General features: G+C 39.6%; 1 protein-coding gene across 3 annotated transcripts in view; it reads left to right on the top strand.

Moving 5' to 3' along the window:
- LOC136864326 (A disintegrin and metalloproteinase with thrombospondin motifs 4) overlaps positions 1-15,018 on the top strand; it is a 644,921-nt gene that overhangs the window by 311,619 nt on the left and 318,284 nt on the right. The gene's annotated exons all lie outside the window — the stretch shown is intronic.

Raw genomic sequence — 15,018 nt, 5'->3', positions numbered from 1 at the left:
AAAAGAATGAAGTGGACAGAAGTTGCAGGACAGCTAAGGAAGAGTGGCTGAAAGAGAAATGCAAGGATGTTGAAGATTGTATGGTCCTAATAATGGTAGATACTGCATACAGGGAAATCAAGGAAACCTTTCGAGAAAGGAAAACTAAGTGTATGAATATTAAGAGCTCACATGGAAAACCACTTCTAGGGAAAGAAGACAAGGCACAAAGATGGCAGGAACATATCCAACAGTTGTATGAAGGTAAAGACATAGATGATAATATGGTTCTGGAATAAGAAGAGGCTGTTGATTCTGATGAAATGGGAGACCCAATATCGAGGTCAGAATTCAACAGAGCTTTCTGAGACCTAAATAGGAATGAGGCACCTGAAATTGATGACATTCCCTCAGAATTACTGACTGTCTTAAGAGAAACCAGCATGGTGAGGTTATACCATTTAGTGTGTAAGGTGTATGGTACAGGAGAAGTGCCATCCGATTTTCAGTAGAATGTTGTTATACCTACTCCCAAGTCGGCCGGTGCTGACAAGTGTGAAAACTACTGCACCAATGGTTTAGTATCTCACACCTGCAAAATTTTAACATGTATTATTTACAGAAGAATGGAATGACAAGTTGAAACTAAGGTAGGAGAAGATTAGTTTGGCTTCAAAAGAAATGTAGGACACCTGAAGCAATCCTGATTTCACATCTGATCTTAGAGGTCCCAATTAAGTAGGACAAGCCCACATACACAGTGTTCATAGGTCTAGAAAAGGCATTTGATAATATTGATGGACAAAGCTATTTGAGATTCTGAAGGTGGTTGGGAGCAGATACCGAGAACGAAGAATTATCTACAATCTGTATAAAAATCAGTCTGCAGTGATAAGAATCAAGGGCTTTGAAAAAGAAGCAGCAGTCCAGAAAGGAGTGAAACAAGCTGCAGTTATTCCCCTCTCCTTTTCAATGTTCAGGCTGCAAAGGAAATCAAAGAGAAATTCGGAACGGGATCCACAATCCAAGGAGAGGAAATCAGAATGCTGAGATTTGCCGATGATATTATTATTTTATCTGACACTGCAGAAGATCTGGAGAAATTGCTGAATGGTATGAACAGTCTTGGGGAAGGATTACAAGATGAAAGTAGATAAATCCGAAACAAAAGTAATGAGTGCCGTCGAACGAAGACAGGTGATGCAAGAAATATCAGATTAGGAAATGAAGTCTTAAAGGAATTAGATGAATATTGTTTCTTGGGTAGTAAAATAATTAACGATGGCAAAAAAAGTAAACCCCCCCCCCATGGCACTACAGCCCTTGAAGGGCCTTGGCCTACCAAGCGACCGCTGCTCAGCCCAAAGGCCTGCAGATTACGAGGTGTCGTGTGGTCAGCACGACGAATCCTCTCGGCCGTTATTCTTGGCTTTCTAGACCAGGGCCGCCATCTCACCGTCAGATAGCTCCTCAATTCTAATCACGTAGGCTGAGTGGACCTCGAACCAGCCCTCAGGTCCAGGTAAAAATCCCTGACCTGGCCAGGAATCGAACCCGGGGCCTCCGGGTAAGAGGCAGGCACGCTACCCCTACACCACGGGGCCGGCCAAAAAAAGTAAGGATGACATAAAATGCAGACTAGCACAAGCAAGAAAGGCCTTTTTTAAGAAAAAAATTTGTTCACTTCAAAGATTGATATAGGAATTAGAAAGATGCTTTTGAAGACTTTCATATGGAGCATGGCATTGTATGGATGTGAAACATCGACGATAATTAGCTCATAAAGAAAGGGGATAGAAGTTTTTGGAATGGGGTGTTACAGAAGAATGCTAAAGGTGAGATAGATAAAGCGAATTATGAATGAAGGGATACTGAATCGATTTGATGTGAGGAGATCAATTTAGCCAAATTTGATGAGTAGCAGAGAGAATGACAGGACACATCTTGAGACACCCAGGGCTTGTTCATTTGTTTTTTGAGGGAAGTGTAAGCAGTAAGAATGGTAGGGGTAGACCAAGGTGTGAATATGGCAAGCAGATTAGAGCAATTGTAGGATGCAGTAGTTACATAGAAATGAAAATATTAGCTTAGGATAGAGTGGTGTGGAGGGTTGCATCAAATCAGACGATGGACTGATGACTCCAACAACAATAACTTGTCTGTGGTTCATATTCCATGCAAAACTGAGGTCCTGTGGCTTTTAACTTAACACCTTCACTGCTGCCTTAATTAAACCTATAAATCGCCCCAAGAGCTGATAAGTTTTCCTTCAATAGGCCTAACTGAATCACTTAAAATGACATGCATGGGCATCATCAGTGTATAGTACGGGAATCAGGCGTCATGCATGCACGTCAGATGGCAGTGAACATGTTAATCGTGTAAAATTCCGAACTTGCTTCTACCAGATCTATATTTTTCATCCCCTGGCAAGCTAATTTCAGCTTGCCAGCTGACCCTAGTTTTGGGAAAATTGGTAAGCAAATTCCCGGAACTTGTTATGCAAGCCTAATATCCAGGTTGATATGAAAGAGACATAGCACAGCAAGCAGGCTGCCCTCAAAGGTTTCCTATTGTAAATGCAAAAGAAGGGTCAAAACATTTTCAAGCAGTTTGGAAACATTATTATTCCAAACAAAAGAATAAGCCCTAAGCTGTTCGTGGATTCAAATGTGTCTGTTGCTGCATAAGCAAACAATTATTTATATTATCACTCAACTATGGAAAAATGCCTCATATTCTCACTATAGAAATTTAGTGGTTTTGATGTTTCTTTCAGTATCTATGAACAGAATGTTAAGGCATGGAGTTTGAAGTGACTGTGATGTTTTTTTAGGCCACATTATTAATAAAAAGTTAAAATCATGAAAGAATATACATTTCTATGGATCCTGCTTATTCTTCAGAATATTTCTAACAAATTTGTCTATTTTCCTGTTACATACTGTATGCTCTGAAATGAAAAGAAACAGATTTCTTAAGTTTTGATAGAAATATATTTTTACGTTTCAAGGCATTCCTATTCAAAGGAAGCTTTTAATTTCTAGAATAAACAATATTAAAGTAATTTATAGGACTCAAACTACAGCCTTTACTCTACTTTTTGCTGTATGCTTTTTCAACAAGCCATTCGTTCCTGAATTGTCCTGAAGTGTTGTACATTTTTCAACCCTGTTATCCCCACCCTTAAAACTAAGGATATTCTAGTTTGGTACTTCACTATCTTTATGCCAACACTGAAGTTAGGTGCTGTATCCAAATCCTATTGTTAGTCCTTGTAATAACTTAATAGCAAATTTATTTCTCAGATTTGCAAGTGTATTTATATATCAATAGAAAACAAATTTTTGTTACTTGATGCTAAGAAAGTTCAATATAGAAGTTATTAGCACAATACCAAATGTTCACAGATCTTTAAAGTTTGCCCAAGAAGTTCTATTGTAGAAATATATCTTTATTTGCAAACCAAAATACAGGCATGCAGATGATAACCCTAATTTCTACCAATATTTCTGATCACTCAGAACTTGTTGAAAACTCTTGCAACCAGTAGCACAAAAATGGTAAAATTGGGGTTTTCCCATGCTCTTGTATAAGACCAGACAGGTTTCATTCCAGAAAGAGTCTTGAGCTTATTCCTTTGTTTAGAATTATAATGCATTTTAACCTTGGCCATCCTGCATGTTATATTCTGGTCTATTGTGGCAATGTGTCATTTTGTCAAAGTTGTAAATGACATCTTTCATTGTGAAAACATTTCATTTGTTGAGCAGACACAAAATACTTCCAACGTACCTAAAGCAACAAGAATCAGAATGTTTAAGGCTGTTTGCAAACATTATTATTCTAAACAAAAGAATAAGCCTTAAACCATTGGTGGATTCAAATGTTTCTGTTGCACCAGCAAACAAGTTACTGAAAAGCATGGGAAAAATCTAATAAATCATGTATGGAATGTTTCTCATGCTACTGATTACAAGTGCTTTCAGATGCAGGAAACATTGGAAGATAAAGATGTACAATTTCCTGTGTGTCTGTATTTTTGGTTTGCTAATAAGGAGACTTTTCTAAAATGTGCCTGACTTCCTCCACTTGCATCATTTATCTCCTACTGGAGTTTTCAGTATAACAAAATGCATACAGTAATGAACTGGTGCACATGAAATGTCTGGAAGGAAAGTGCCACTTTTGAACCCTCATAAATATAATACATCAATTACTGGCATAGTTAAAGTAGTTTCCTTCAGCATCACATGCATTTTGCCAATAGGTTACAAGATTCTGGATCCCACAGTGGTTTGAAAAGCAAAGAAATCTGCAATGACCTGGCACACACCTGTGTCTTCTCCATCATAATGGTCCAGATGCCAGAACAGAGTCATCTCTGGAAGCAGGGCCCAATGAATATAATAGGTAAGAGAGACATCTGTAGTGCAAGTGGTGAATTGTTCAGATCACCTTCCTTGCTGATATGCTGAAGGAAGAGAACACATCTGCTAAAGAAAGCTATCTGCTTCGAGTCAGTATAGTCAAGAATTTCCTACAGTGATTCATAATGACTATTCCAGCTACTCTTAAGGAAGGATCGATGGCTCACACAGGTAGCCCACTTACCACCAGCCCTATTCGTAGAGTTGCTTTAGATGATTTTTTAATAGTCCATCCATATCCAACCCTGTGTTGAATGCCAACAGTTATCATAAAGTATTCATCATTTCATACAGGTTATAATGAAACACAATATTCCCTTCTGCCTAATCTTTGTAAGTTCATATGAGAATTTTACATGTAGTGTATAATAAAATCATCTGGCACTTATATTTCTTAATTTTTCCCAAAGATGTAAGTACTAAAAAGGTTTTCATCCTACTTAGATATCAGGAAAGCACAGTGTTGTTGATAGCACCATACAATGTCCAATATACATTTGGGTGGTGTAAATAGCTTTCACCTCTGAATGGGAAGATGATCTATAGGAAACAGAATTTACATTTATAAAGTGGTGATCATGGGAGTTCAGAGAATGATCACAGCAGACTTTTAACTTGCACCATGAGCAAACAAAAATTTGCTCCATCAGAATGTAAATGTGAACTCTTTAAGTACCGTTAACCATTCAAGACATCTTGCTCCGTTATGTTATAATGTTCTAAGTGTTGCCTTTCATGTTTTGACAGCCTGAAAAACTTATAAGTTCTATTAAATGTGTCAGCACTGGAAAAATGGCATCCCTCCTAACAACATAATAAGAAAGCTGGATAGACACAACAGAAGGGAACAAAGACAAAAAAAAAAAAAAAAAAAAAATTAATACAGGTGGTGAAAGACTAGGAACACAAGACAAATGCAAAAGAAGAAGAGGATAGGAACATGGCCATGAGTTATGGTGCCCTCTTCATAGATTTTAGGTGCCCACCTAAGTTTGTACCTTTTATTTTAGATATTTTTGTTTGATAAATAAATGGATAGTTGGCAAGTATTATTTGAAATAAAACTTCTTTGTCGTGTTATGCTCATTAGCTTAGAAAATTGAAACTTAATTCTGTTTGGTACTGGCTTCAGTGTTCTGCATACATTCAGTAGACATATACCAGTAGTAAAAATTGTGTTGGTAACACTGTGTGAGTCCATATTGATTTTCATCTCGACAACTGTATATGTACAGCAATCTCCAGTTAAAGTTGGGAAGGCGAACATATCCCCAGGTGGCAGCTTCTGATCCCAAAATATGGCCCGTCCTAGTGATAATTGAGGGTTGTCAGTCGAGGTTTCTTCCCTCTGGATGCAAAGGGCACGTGTCATTTAAAAAGCTAGTGAGCGCTGTCAAGAGCATGGTTATCATATTTTCCGTTGATTATTTAAACATGTTAGCATTTAATTTATTTTTATAAAAAATGTATATATTAAAATCTGGTCATGAACCACTGCACAAACCATTATCGCAGAATATTTTGTTTCATGCATAACCCATCCAGTGGTCACAGAAGTTAGAAGGAAGAAAGAAAGAAAGAAAGAAAGAAAGAAAGAAAGAATTGGCAAATAAACTAAACAAAGAACTTTCAAGTAGCCGTAAATGATCACCGCGGGCTATTTATACACACAAATAAAAGGTCTCCCAAAATACAAAACTTACATTCATATCAAAGTAGGCCTATTAAAATATTACTTTTATGCTGCTAATATCAGTGTCTTGCTTCCAGTAAAGAAAGTAAAATCATGAACTAGGGACTGGGATGATGATGATGATGATGATGATGATGATGATGATGATGTGCATTTAATGTCCCTTTTAACTAATGCAATTTGGACCAAATGCCAGCATTTGTGGTTCACCTAGCAGACAATGACAAGGGTGATGAATAGAGGTAAAGTAAATACTGCATTTCATTTTTAAAAATAGGTAAATTTGTTGGCTATTTTGTGTCCAAACTACACATTTTGATGTTTATTATTATGTTAGCATTTATGTTAGCATTTAATTTATTCTTAAGAAAAAATATAAATATGAATACCTGATCACAAACCACAGCTCAAACCAATATCGCAGAATATTTTGTTTCATGCATAACCCGTGTGGTGGTCACAGATGTTAGAAGGAAGGATGATGATGATGATGATGATGATGATGATGATGATGATGATGATGACGATTTTTTATTATTATTATTATTATTATTATTATTATTATTATTATTATTATTATTATTATTATTATTATTATTATTATTATTATTTCTGGATCCATGGCTAAATGACACGGGAATGTTTTTGTACTCCATAAACTTAATAATGTCCTTAATATTGCTGTTCATGGAAGGAAAGCGAATCAGTTGCCGCAAATGTCCATATTTAGTCTCGTGGTATGTTCTCTAGAAGATGGGACCTACACCAGTTTTCAATAACTTGAGCTGTCATTCCATCATGGCTATCAGCTTTGCAGTCTCCAGTGTTTTTAGTCAACAAATAAAGACAATTCTCAACCCAACCCTCACTGCCTCAAGCATGCAATACCAAAATATGCTTGCCTCATCATGTTGGTGCCTTCAATATGCAATTACAAGTTCCATCATCCCACCCTTTCTTCACTATGTCATAAGGATTGTAGCAAGTTTCATCTAGATCAGGCATGTTTAGGTTAAATGCATGCCAGCTGAGCTGTGTGCAGGGTGTCATTACTCCTTTGCGGTTTCGACTGGCACACACTGACTCGAGCAGAGAAATTCAAAGGAGATGCTTTAGGGGTGCACAGTATTCCTTCCTTCATTGCAAACAAGTGTGCTACCTATAAATGACAGCTGTCCTTTACCAGTATCATTAATAAGGCTCTGTAAGTTGTTAATTTACATGAAATATTAACAAACACAATATTGATATATACAAAGACAGTAGGATTGTAGGCTATGTAAATACTACACACATGAACAAAATATTAAATGAAAAATCAAATTCTGACATGTTCAAGATACATTAAATTAATAAATTAAGAGTATTCTCATTGACAAAACAGAGGTGTGATGCAATAACTTAAAAGCTTTCTGGTTATTTTATTTATTTAATCATATGGCGATTATAACTACAAATTCATAAGTCCAGGTCTAAGTGTTTCAGCCACTCTACAGCACACTCTGAAAGATGAAACAGGTCACTGGGGCTTCCGGAGTAGGCATGAAGAGGGCAGCGCAGGATGACATGGTTCATGGTCTGCTCCTCTTCACTGCACTTACGTATTGGAGAATCCATCCAACCCAACTTATGGCATTAGAAATTGCAGCGTCCATGCCCAGTTCTCAGTCTGTTGAGGCGACACCATAGTTTCCTTGGGAGGTTGAATCCCTTCATTTTCTGGGTTGGATTTAGGTCATGAGCATTTGTTCCAGATGTTGAAATTGACCACTCATCCCGCCAGCTCTCATTTAGATTTAAATTATCTCTCAAGAGTCAGACGGCGAGTATACTTGCTGGTCTCCTAGATTGAAGTCGTCGTGACGATGGGTAATAAAATTCCTGGTGAACTGGTAATGAGAGAGATGACCGGATCTTCTCTCCTTCTCTCAGCAGAGCTTCCTTTCTCCTCAGGTAGGGTGGTGGGATATGACTAAGTATGGGAAACCAGTGGCGAGGTGTTGACTTTACAGTACCAGTTATGCAGCGCATGGTATCATTCAGCTTAGTATCCACTTTATGTATATGTGTACTTTCCAGCCATACCAGGGCGCAGTATTCCGCTGCAGAGTAGACAAGACTGAAACTCGTTAATCATAAGCAGTCAGCCGAGGCTCCCCAGGAACTGCCACAAAGGTTGTGCAGGATGTTATTCCTTGTAGCGATTTTGTGAGAGAGCTTGGTGAGATGTTCTTTGTAGCTCAGAGTTCGGTCCAGTGTGACTCCTAGATATTTCGGGAATGGGTTGTACTTTAGTTTTTCACCATTCTGGTGAGCACTGGTGGTGCATCATGATTTTGCTTCCTATGAAGAAAAAAAAAAAAAAAGTGCCTAAATGTGACCCATATATGCTCACTGCTTCCCTGAACCCTGCTGACGTTTGCCGGCAATAATTTGGTTAATCTTAGGCTTGATGATGCTGGCAGACACTATTTTCATTACTGCATTGAGATGTACGTCTGTTAGCCGAGATTGGAATCGAGATTTGTTGATCTTCATCCTGGAAAAGAACTGTTTACATCTGTAAGTACTTTCAAAGATTGACAAGATTTCTGCCACAAACTTTGGGAGTTGTGGGGGAAATCATAATGGGAAAAGTGTTTTGTAAAAGTCAGTAATTTCCCTTTCTTTGTACCCTAGCTTCAGCCATGCGTCACATCTTAACTATGTAAGTTCCAGTTGTAAATAGTGGGGTGTGTCTTCTGGTTGAACACTGAACGGTATGGAAAAGAGCTGCAAGATCCTGAAACCTCCTATCCTGTACTGATGGGCATGATACTGCTCATAATGACACCTAACATTAAATTTATTGCAGATGACATGCCTTTTACACACTAAGCACTGAGTTTCAACTTCATGTTCACGACTTAGGAAACAGTGCGACCTTTCCGGATCAAATTGACCGTAACTTTTTGTCTTACCACTCTCATCTAGAGAAGTTCTGCCCACGTGCGGGTGAGGTCATTTCTAGGCCATGCAATGTCTTACTGTGATCACTGTTTGACATGCCTGATCCAAATAGACAACTCTGCACCCCTCAGAATGCAACTTCTGGAGACCCGGCAGCCCCGGGGACAGGGGTTTTTAATTGTAAATGATTAATATCCCTGGCCTGGGGACTGGGTGTTTGTGTTCGTCCTTAACGTTCCTTTCCTCACATTCAACACTTTACACTTCCGCCATTTACAAAACAGATGCAGCTTCCTCACATATACAGTAAATGGTGCAAGTAGGGGCAAAAGATTTTACTAGGTTGACGCCCTGAACAAATAGCATTTAAAAGAAAAATATGTTTGCCGAACTGTTTGAGTGCCGGTGGGTATACTTTGCCTGTCTCAACTTGCCTACACTAAGTTAGCTGATGCTATGCAGTGCTATGTTAACTTTAACAATATCAGTACCAGTGCTTAAAATAAAATTTGCAGATTTTGTATATAAATACAGTGGACGCTGCTTATTATGATCACTCTGGGATGCAGATAATTTGATAACATTAACCGGCTGATAACAGTAACTGAAAAATAAAAATTGAGTGGTAATCTACTGTATTTATTCATAATCTACATGCACTACAATGAAACAGATACCAGTACACAGCACTGCAATACCATTAACTGTTTTCAGCTATGTAAAATAGTCTCTAATCATTGTTTGCTTCTGGTTGTCCCTCAAAAGTCCATTAATATCTAGCGTCTGTCTCATTTCAGCATTCATTGGTGTTCAGGAAGTTTTGGCAACATCGTCATCATCGGCATCACTAGCTCATGTCTAATTCTGCGGAAGTAACTGCCTCACCTATGTCGTCTTTGTCCGTTTCGCATCAGTAATGATGCCCTCATCAATGTTCATCCATTCCTGAAATTCATCTTCCGTTAAGCCCGTTGGACAAAGTTCAACATCCTCGTCTACTTCCGGTAACTCTCCTAAAAATCCCCCATACCGGAAACAGTTCCTTATTGTATGTGTTGAGACATTATCCCATGGCATGGCTAGAAGATGCAGGGCAACGAGAAGGCTGGTTGTTTTGGCAAGGGCATTGGCACTAGTTTTATGTGAGTCCTCTATGTTTTCTAAAATTCTTGTGTGCATTCCATGGCGATAATACGCTTTCATGGTGCGAATGATTCCTTGATCGCATGGTTGAATTAATGAAGTCATATTCGCCGGTAAGGAAACCACATTGATGTTCTTGAGCTCACAATTCACAATGTGTGCTGCACAGTTGTCAACCAGCAAAACAATTTTACGGTCCAACCTATTATCCCACTTCAGTAGCCATTCCTTGAAAATCAGGCCAGTCATCCATGCATTAGAGTTGGAATGATAGTTCACTGGAAACTTATTGATGCCTTTGAAGCAATGTGGGTTCTTACTTTTCCCAATCACTAACAGCTTTTACTTTTCACCAGCCATACTCGCACAACATAAAACTCTTACTCGTTCCTTGGAGATTTTACAGCCTTTAGCTTTTTCATATTTGAAGAAGTAAGTGTGTTCAGGCAAGGCGCGATAATAGTCGCATACTTGAGAACGAAATCCTGGAAAACAAATTAATATGATAACATAAACCGAATTCAAGATCACAATAAACAGGAGATTTTCAATGTTTTAGTATTTTTCCATATGGGACTTCATAAAAGTGATTATATAATATGGTTGATAACATTATCTGTGATTATAATAAACAGTGTCCACTGTATATACTAATTATGAATTGTTATTAAATAATTCCATTAATATCTTCATAAATCGCTTTTTAACAATAGGCTCATTTTGTAGAAAGCCTCAAAATTTGATGCTCAAATATAGAAATTTGTAAAATAATATTATAGTTTGTGTATTGTTTATTGTTTTGCTAGTGGCTTTATGTTGCACCATCACAGATAAGTCTTATGGCGACGATGGGATAGGAAAAGCCTAGGAGTTGGAAGGAAGCGGCCGTAGCCTCAGTTAAGGTACAGCCCCAGCATTTGCCTGGTGTGAAAATGGGAAACCATGGAAAACCATCTTCAGGGCTGCTGACAGTAGGACTCGAACCCACTATCTCCCGGATGCAAGCTCACAGCTGCACGCGTCTACCACATGACCAACTTGCCCGGTGTTTTGTTTATTTATTTTATTTTTATTTAAAATATGTTTGTTCTCAACATGTCACTAATACATACATACATACATACATACATACATACATACATACATACATACATACATACATACATACATACATACATACATACATACATAATGCCTTTCAGCATTCAGTCTGCAAGCATCCATGAATTTACATAACGCTGATATAATCCTCTACTTGGAGCAAGTTCTGTGACCCCTCTTAATTATCTTTAAATAATTAGAAAATGAGTCTAACTGTAATCTTCATGGTCTCCCTCTACTTCTCTTACCCTCCATGACTGAGTTGATTATTATGCTACGTAACCTATTCTCCTCCATTCGCCTCACATGACCCCACCACAAAAGCCAATTTATGCATACAGCTTCATCAGTCAAGTTCATTTCTAACTTAGTTTTATCTCCTCATTCAGAGTACCTTCCTGACAATGTTCCCACCTGTTTATACCAGAAATCTATCTCACTACTTTCATGTCTGTTACTTCTAACTTATGAATAAGATATCCAACTTTCACTCCTGTAAGGCAAAGTTAGTCAAAACAGACCAGTGTAAAGATAGTTTTGTCCAAGGAGCTGACTTTCTTCTTATAGAATACTGTTGATTGCAACTGTAAACTCATTGAATTACCTTTGCTGCATCTTGATTCAATCTCACTTACTATACTACCATCCTGGGAGAATACACATCCCACATCCTAAATACTTGAAATGATCTACCTGTTCCAGCTTTGTATTTCCAACCTGACTTTCACTTCTCTTAGATTTCTTACATACTGACATCAGTTTAATCTTGGAAAGGCTTATTCCCAGGTCATACTCAATGCACTTGTTTTCATGTCACAAGATATTAGACTGCTGGCTTTCAGCACAATCTGCAATTAAGACCAAGTCTTCAGCATAGGCCAAACTTCTTACTACATTTCCATCTTACTGAATCCCTCTCTGGCTAGATCATCCAGGTAAACTATGAACAGCAAAGGTGACAGATTTCAGCATAGTCTTATCCCTGTAAGTACCCTGAACCAGGAACACATTTTAGCACCAATTCTCACAGCAGCCCATTTGTCAAAAATTTCCTTCAGTTACTTTTAATAACCTGCCCTTAATTCTACAGTCCAACAGTATGGCAAAAACTTTTCCCTCATTACTTCTCTAGATCGATGATGATGATGATTGTTGCTTTAAGGGGCCTAACATATAGGCCATCAGCCCTGTTCTCTAGATCAATGAGACATTAACATAACTGTCTATTCCTCTTGTTGCATTTTTCAGTTACCTGGCACCTGCTGAAAAACTGATCCTGACAGCCCCTCTGTGGTCTGAAACCATGCTGTTTTCATGCAACTTGCTCTCAACCACTGAATGCACCCTCCAATCCAATCAATGAAATACTTCGATAGCTGGTACAATCTTTCCTGTTCCCTTGCTTATAAATAGATACAATTACTGCTCTTGTCCAATTACAAGATACCATATTTACATTCCATGCCAATCTTATTACTCAATGAAGCTATTTTATCTCTGCCTTCCCCATTATATTTCACCTTTTCAGGTCTAATTTAATCTATTCCTGTTGCTTTATGACATTGGAGTTTATTTACCATCCTTTCTGCTTTATCAAGTGTAATATCACAAACAACATTGTCGACCACCCCATGAGCTTGATTGTTCACTACATCACCAGAAAGATTTCCTTTTATGTTGAGAAGTTTCTCAAAATACACTGACTGACAGAGCAAATGCAACACCAAGGAGGAGTGGTTCGAAAGGGATGAAAGTTGGGGAAAAAACAGAGACGGCACGGACGAATAATTGATGTTTATTTCAAACCGATATGCAGGTTACACAATGCTCACGGCATCGACTCAGTAGGATGTAGGACCACCGCGAGCGGCGATGCACGCAGAAACACGTCGAGGTACAGAGTCAATAAGAGTGCGGATGATGTCCTGAGGGATGGTTCTCCATTCTCTGTCAACCATTTGCCACAGTTGGTCGTCCGTACGAGGCTGGGGCAGAGTTTGCAAACGGCGTCCAATGAGATCCCACACGTGTTCGATTGGTGAGAGATCCGGAGAGTACGCTGGCCACGGAAGCATCTGTACACCTCGTAGAGCCTGTTGGGAGATGCGAGCAGTGTGTGGGCGGGCATTATCCTGCTGAAACAGAGCATTGGGCAGCCCCTGAAGGCACGGGAGTGCCACCGGCCGCAGCACATGCTGCACATAGCGGTGGGCATTTAACGTGCCTTGAATACGCACTAGAGGTGACGTGGAATCATACGCAATAGCGCCCCCAAACCATGATGCCGCGTTGTCTAGCGGTAGGGCGCTCCACAGTTACGGCCGGATTTGACCTTTCTCCACGCCGATGCCAAACGCGTCTGCGGTGACTATCACTGACAGAACAGAAGCGTGACTCATCGGAGAACACGACGTTCCGCCATTCCCTCAAACAAGTCGCTCTAGCCCGGCACCATGCCAGGCGTGCACGTCTATGCTGTGGAGTCAATGGTAGTCTTCTGAGCGGACGCCGGGAGTGCAGGCCTCCTTCAACCAATCGACGGGAAATTGTTCTGGTCGATATTGGAACAGCCAGGGTGTCTTGCACATGCTGAAGAATGGCGGTTGACATGGCGTGCGGGGCTGCCACCACTTGGCGGCGGATGCGCCGATCCTCGCGTGCTGACGTCACTCGGGCTGAGCCTGGACCCCTCGCACGTGCCACATGTCCCTGCGCCAACCATCTTCGCCACAGGCACTGCACCGTGGACACATCCCTATGGGTATCGGCTGCGATTTGACGAAGCGACCAACCTGCCCTTCTCAGCCCGATCACCATACCCTTCGTAAAGTCGTCTGTCTGCTGGAAATGCCTCCGTTGATGGCGGCCTGGCATTCTTAGCTATACACGTGTCCTGTGGCACACGACAACACGTTCTACAATGACTGTCGGCTGAGAAATCACGGTACGAAGTGGGCCATTCGCCAACGCCGTGTCCCATTTATCGTTCGCTACGTGCGCAGCACAGCGGCGCATTTCACATCATGAGCATACCTCAGTGACGTCAGTCTACCCTGCAATTGGCATAAAGTTCTGACCACTCCTTCTTGGTGTTGCATTTGCTCTGTCAGTCAGTGTATTACTGTCCAGTGATCCCCTTGGGATCTACTATCACTTCACCTGATTTACCTAAAACACTATTAAATTCCTTTTCACTTCCCCTTCTAAGGTTCTTTATTACTGTCCAGAAAGGTTTCTCTGCCGCTTGATCTAGCCTTTCAAGATTGTTACCAAAATCCTACCACGACTTCTTGGATTCAACAATTGTTTGTTTTGCTCTCTTTTCTTTTTTCTTTTCTTTTTTTTTCATCTGCATCAGTCCTTGTTTGGAGGCATTTTTGATATGCATTTTCTTTTAACAAGTAGCTCTCACTTGATAATTCCACCAAGATATTTGCTTTTTCCCATCTTTACTCTTGGTTGTTCCTAGGTATTCCTTTGTCCTTTCTGCTACAGTATCCCTGTATGTCAGCTGTTATCCTGTACCAACTTACTGTCTAATGTTTGGAACTTTTCAATAATCATATCCATGTACTTCTGTCTAATTTCCTCACCCTGAAGATTTTCTACCCTTATTTGTCTGCAGACATATTTCACTTTCTCTATCCTAAGCTTAGGGATACTTAGTTTACTACAGATCAGATAGTGGTCTGCATCATCAAAAAATCCCCAGAATACCCACAC

Source organism: Anabrus simplex, chromosome 2 (assembly GCF_040414725.1).
Source record: "Anabrus simplex isolate iqAnaSimp1 chromosome 2, ASM4041472v1, whole genome shotgun sequence".
Taxonomy (NCBI): Eukaryota; Metazoa; Arthropoda; class Insecta; order Orthoptera; family Tettigoniidae; genus Anabrus; species Anabrus simplex.
This window is presented reverse-complemented; position numbering and strand designations above follow the sequence as displayed.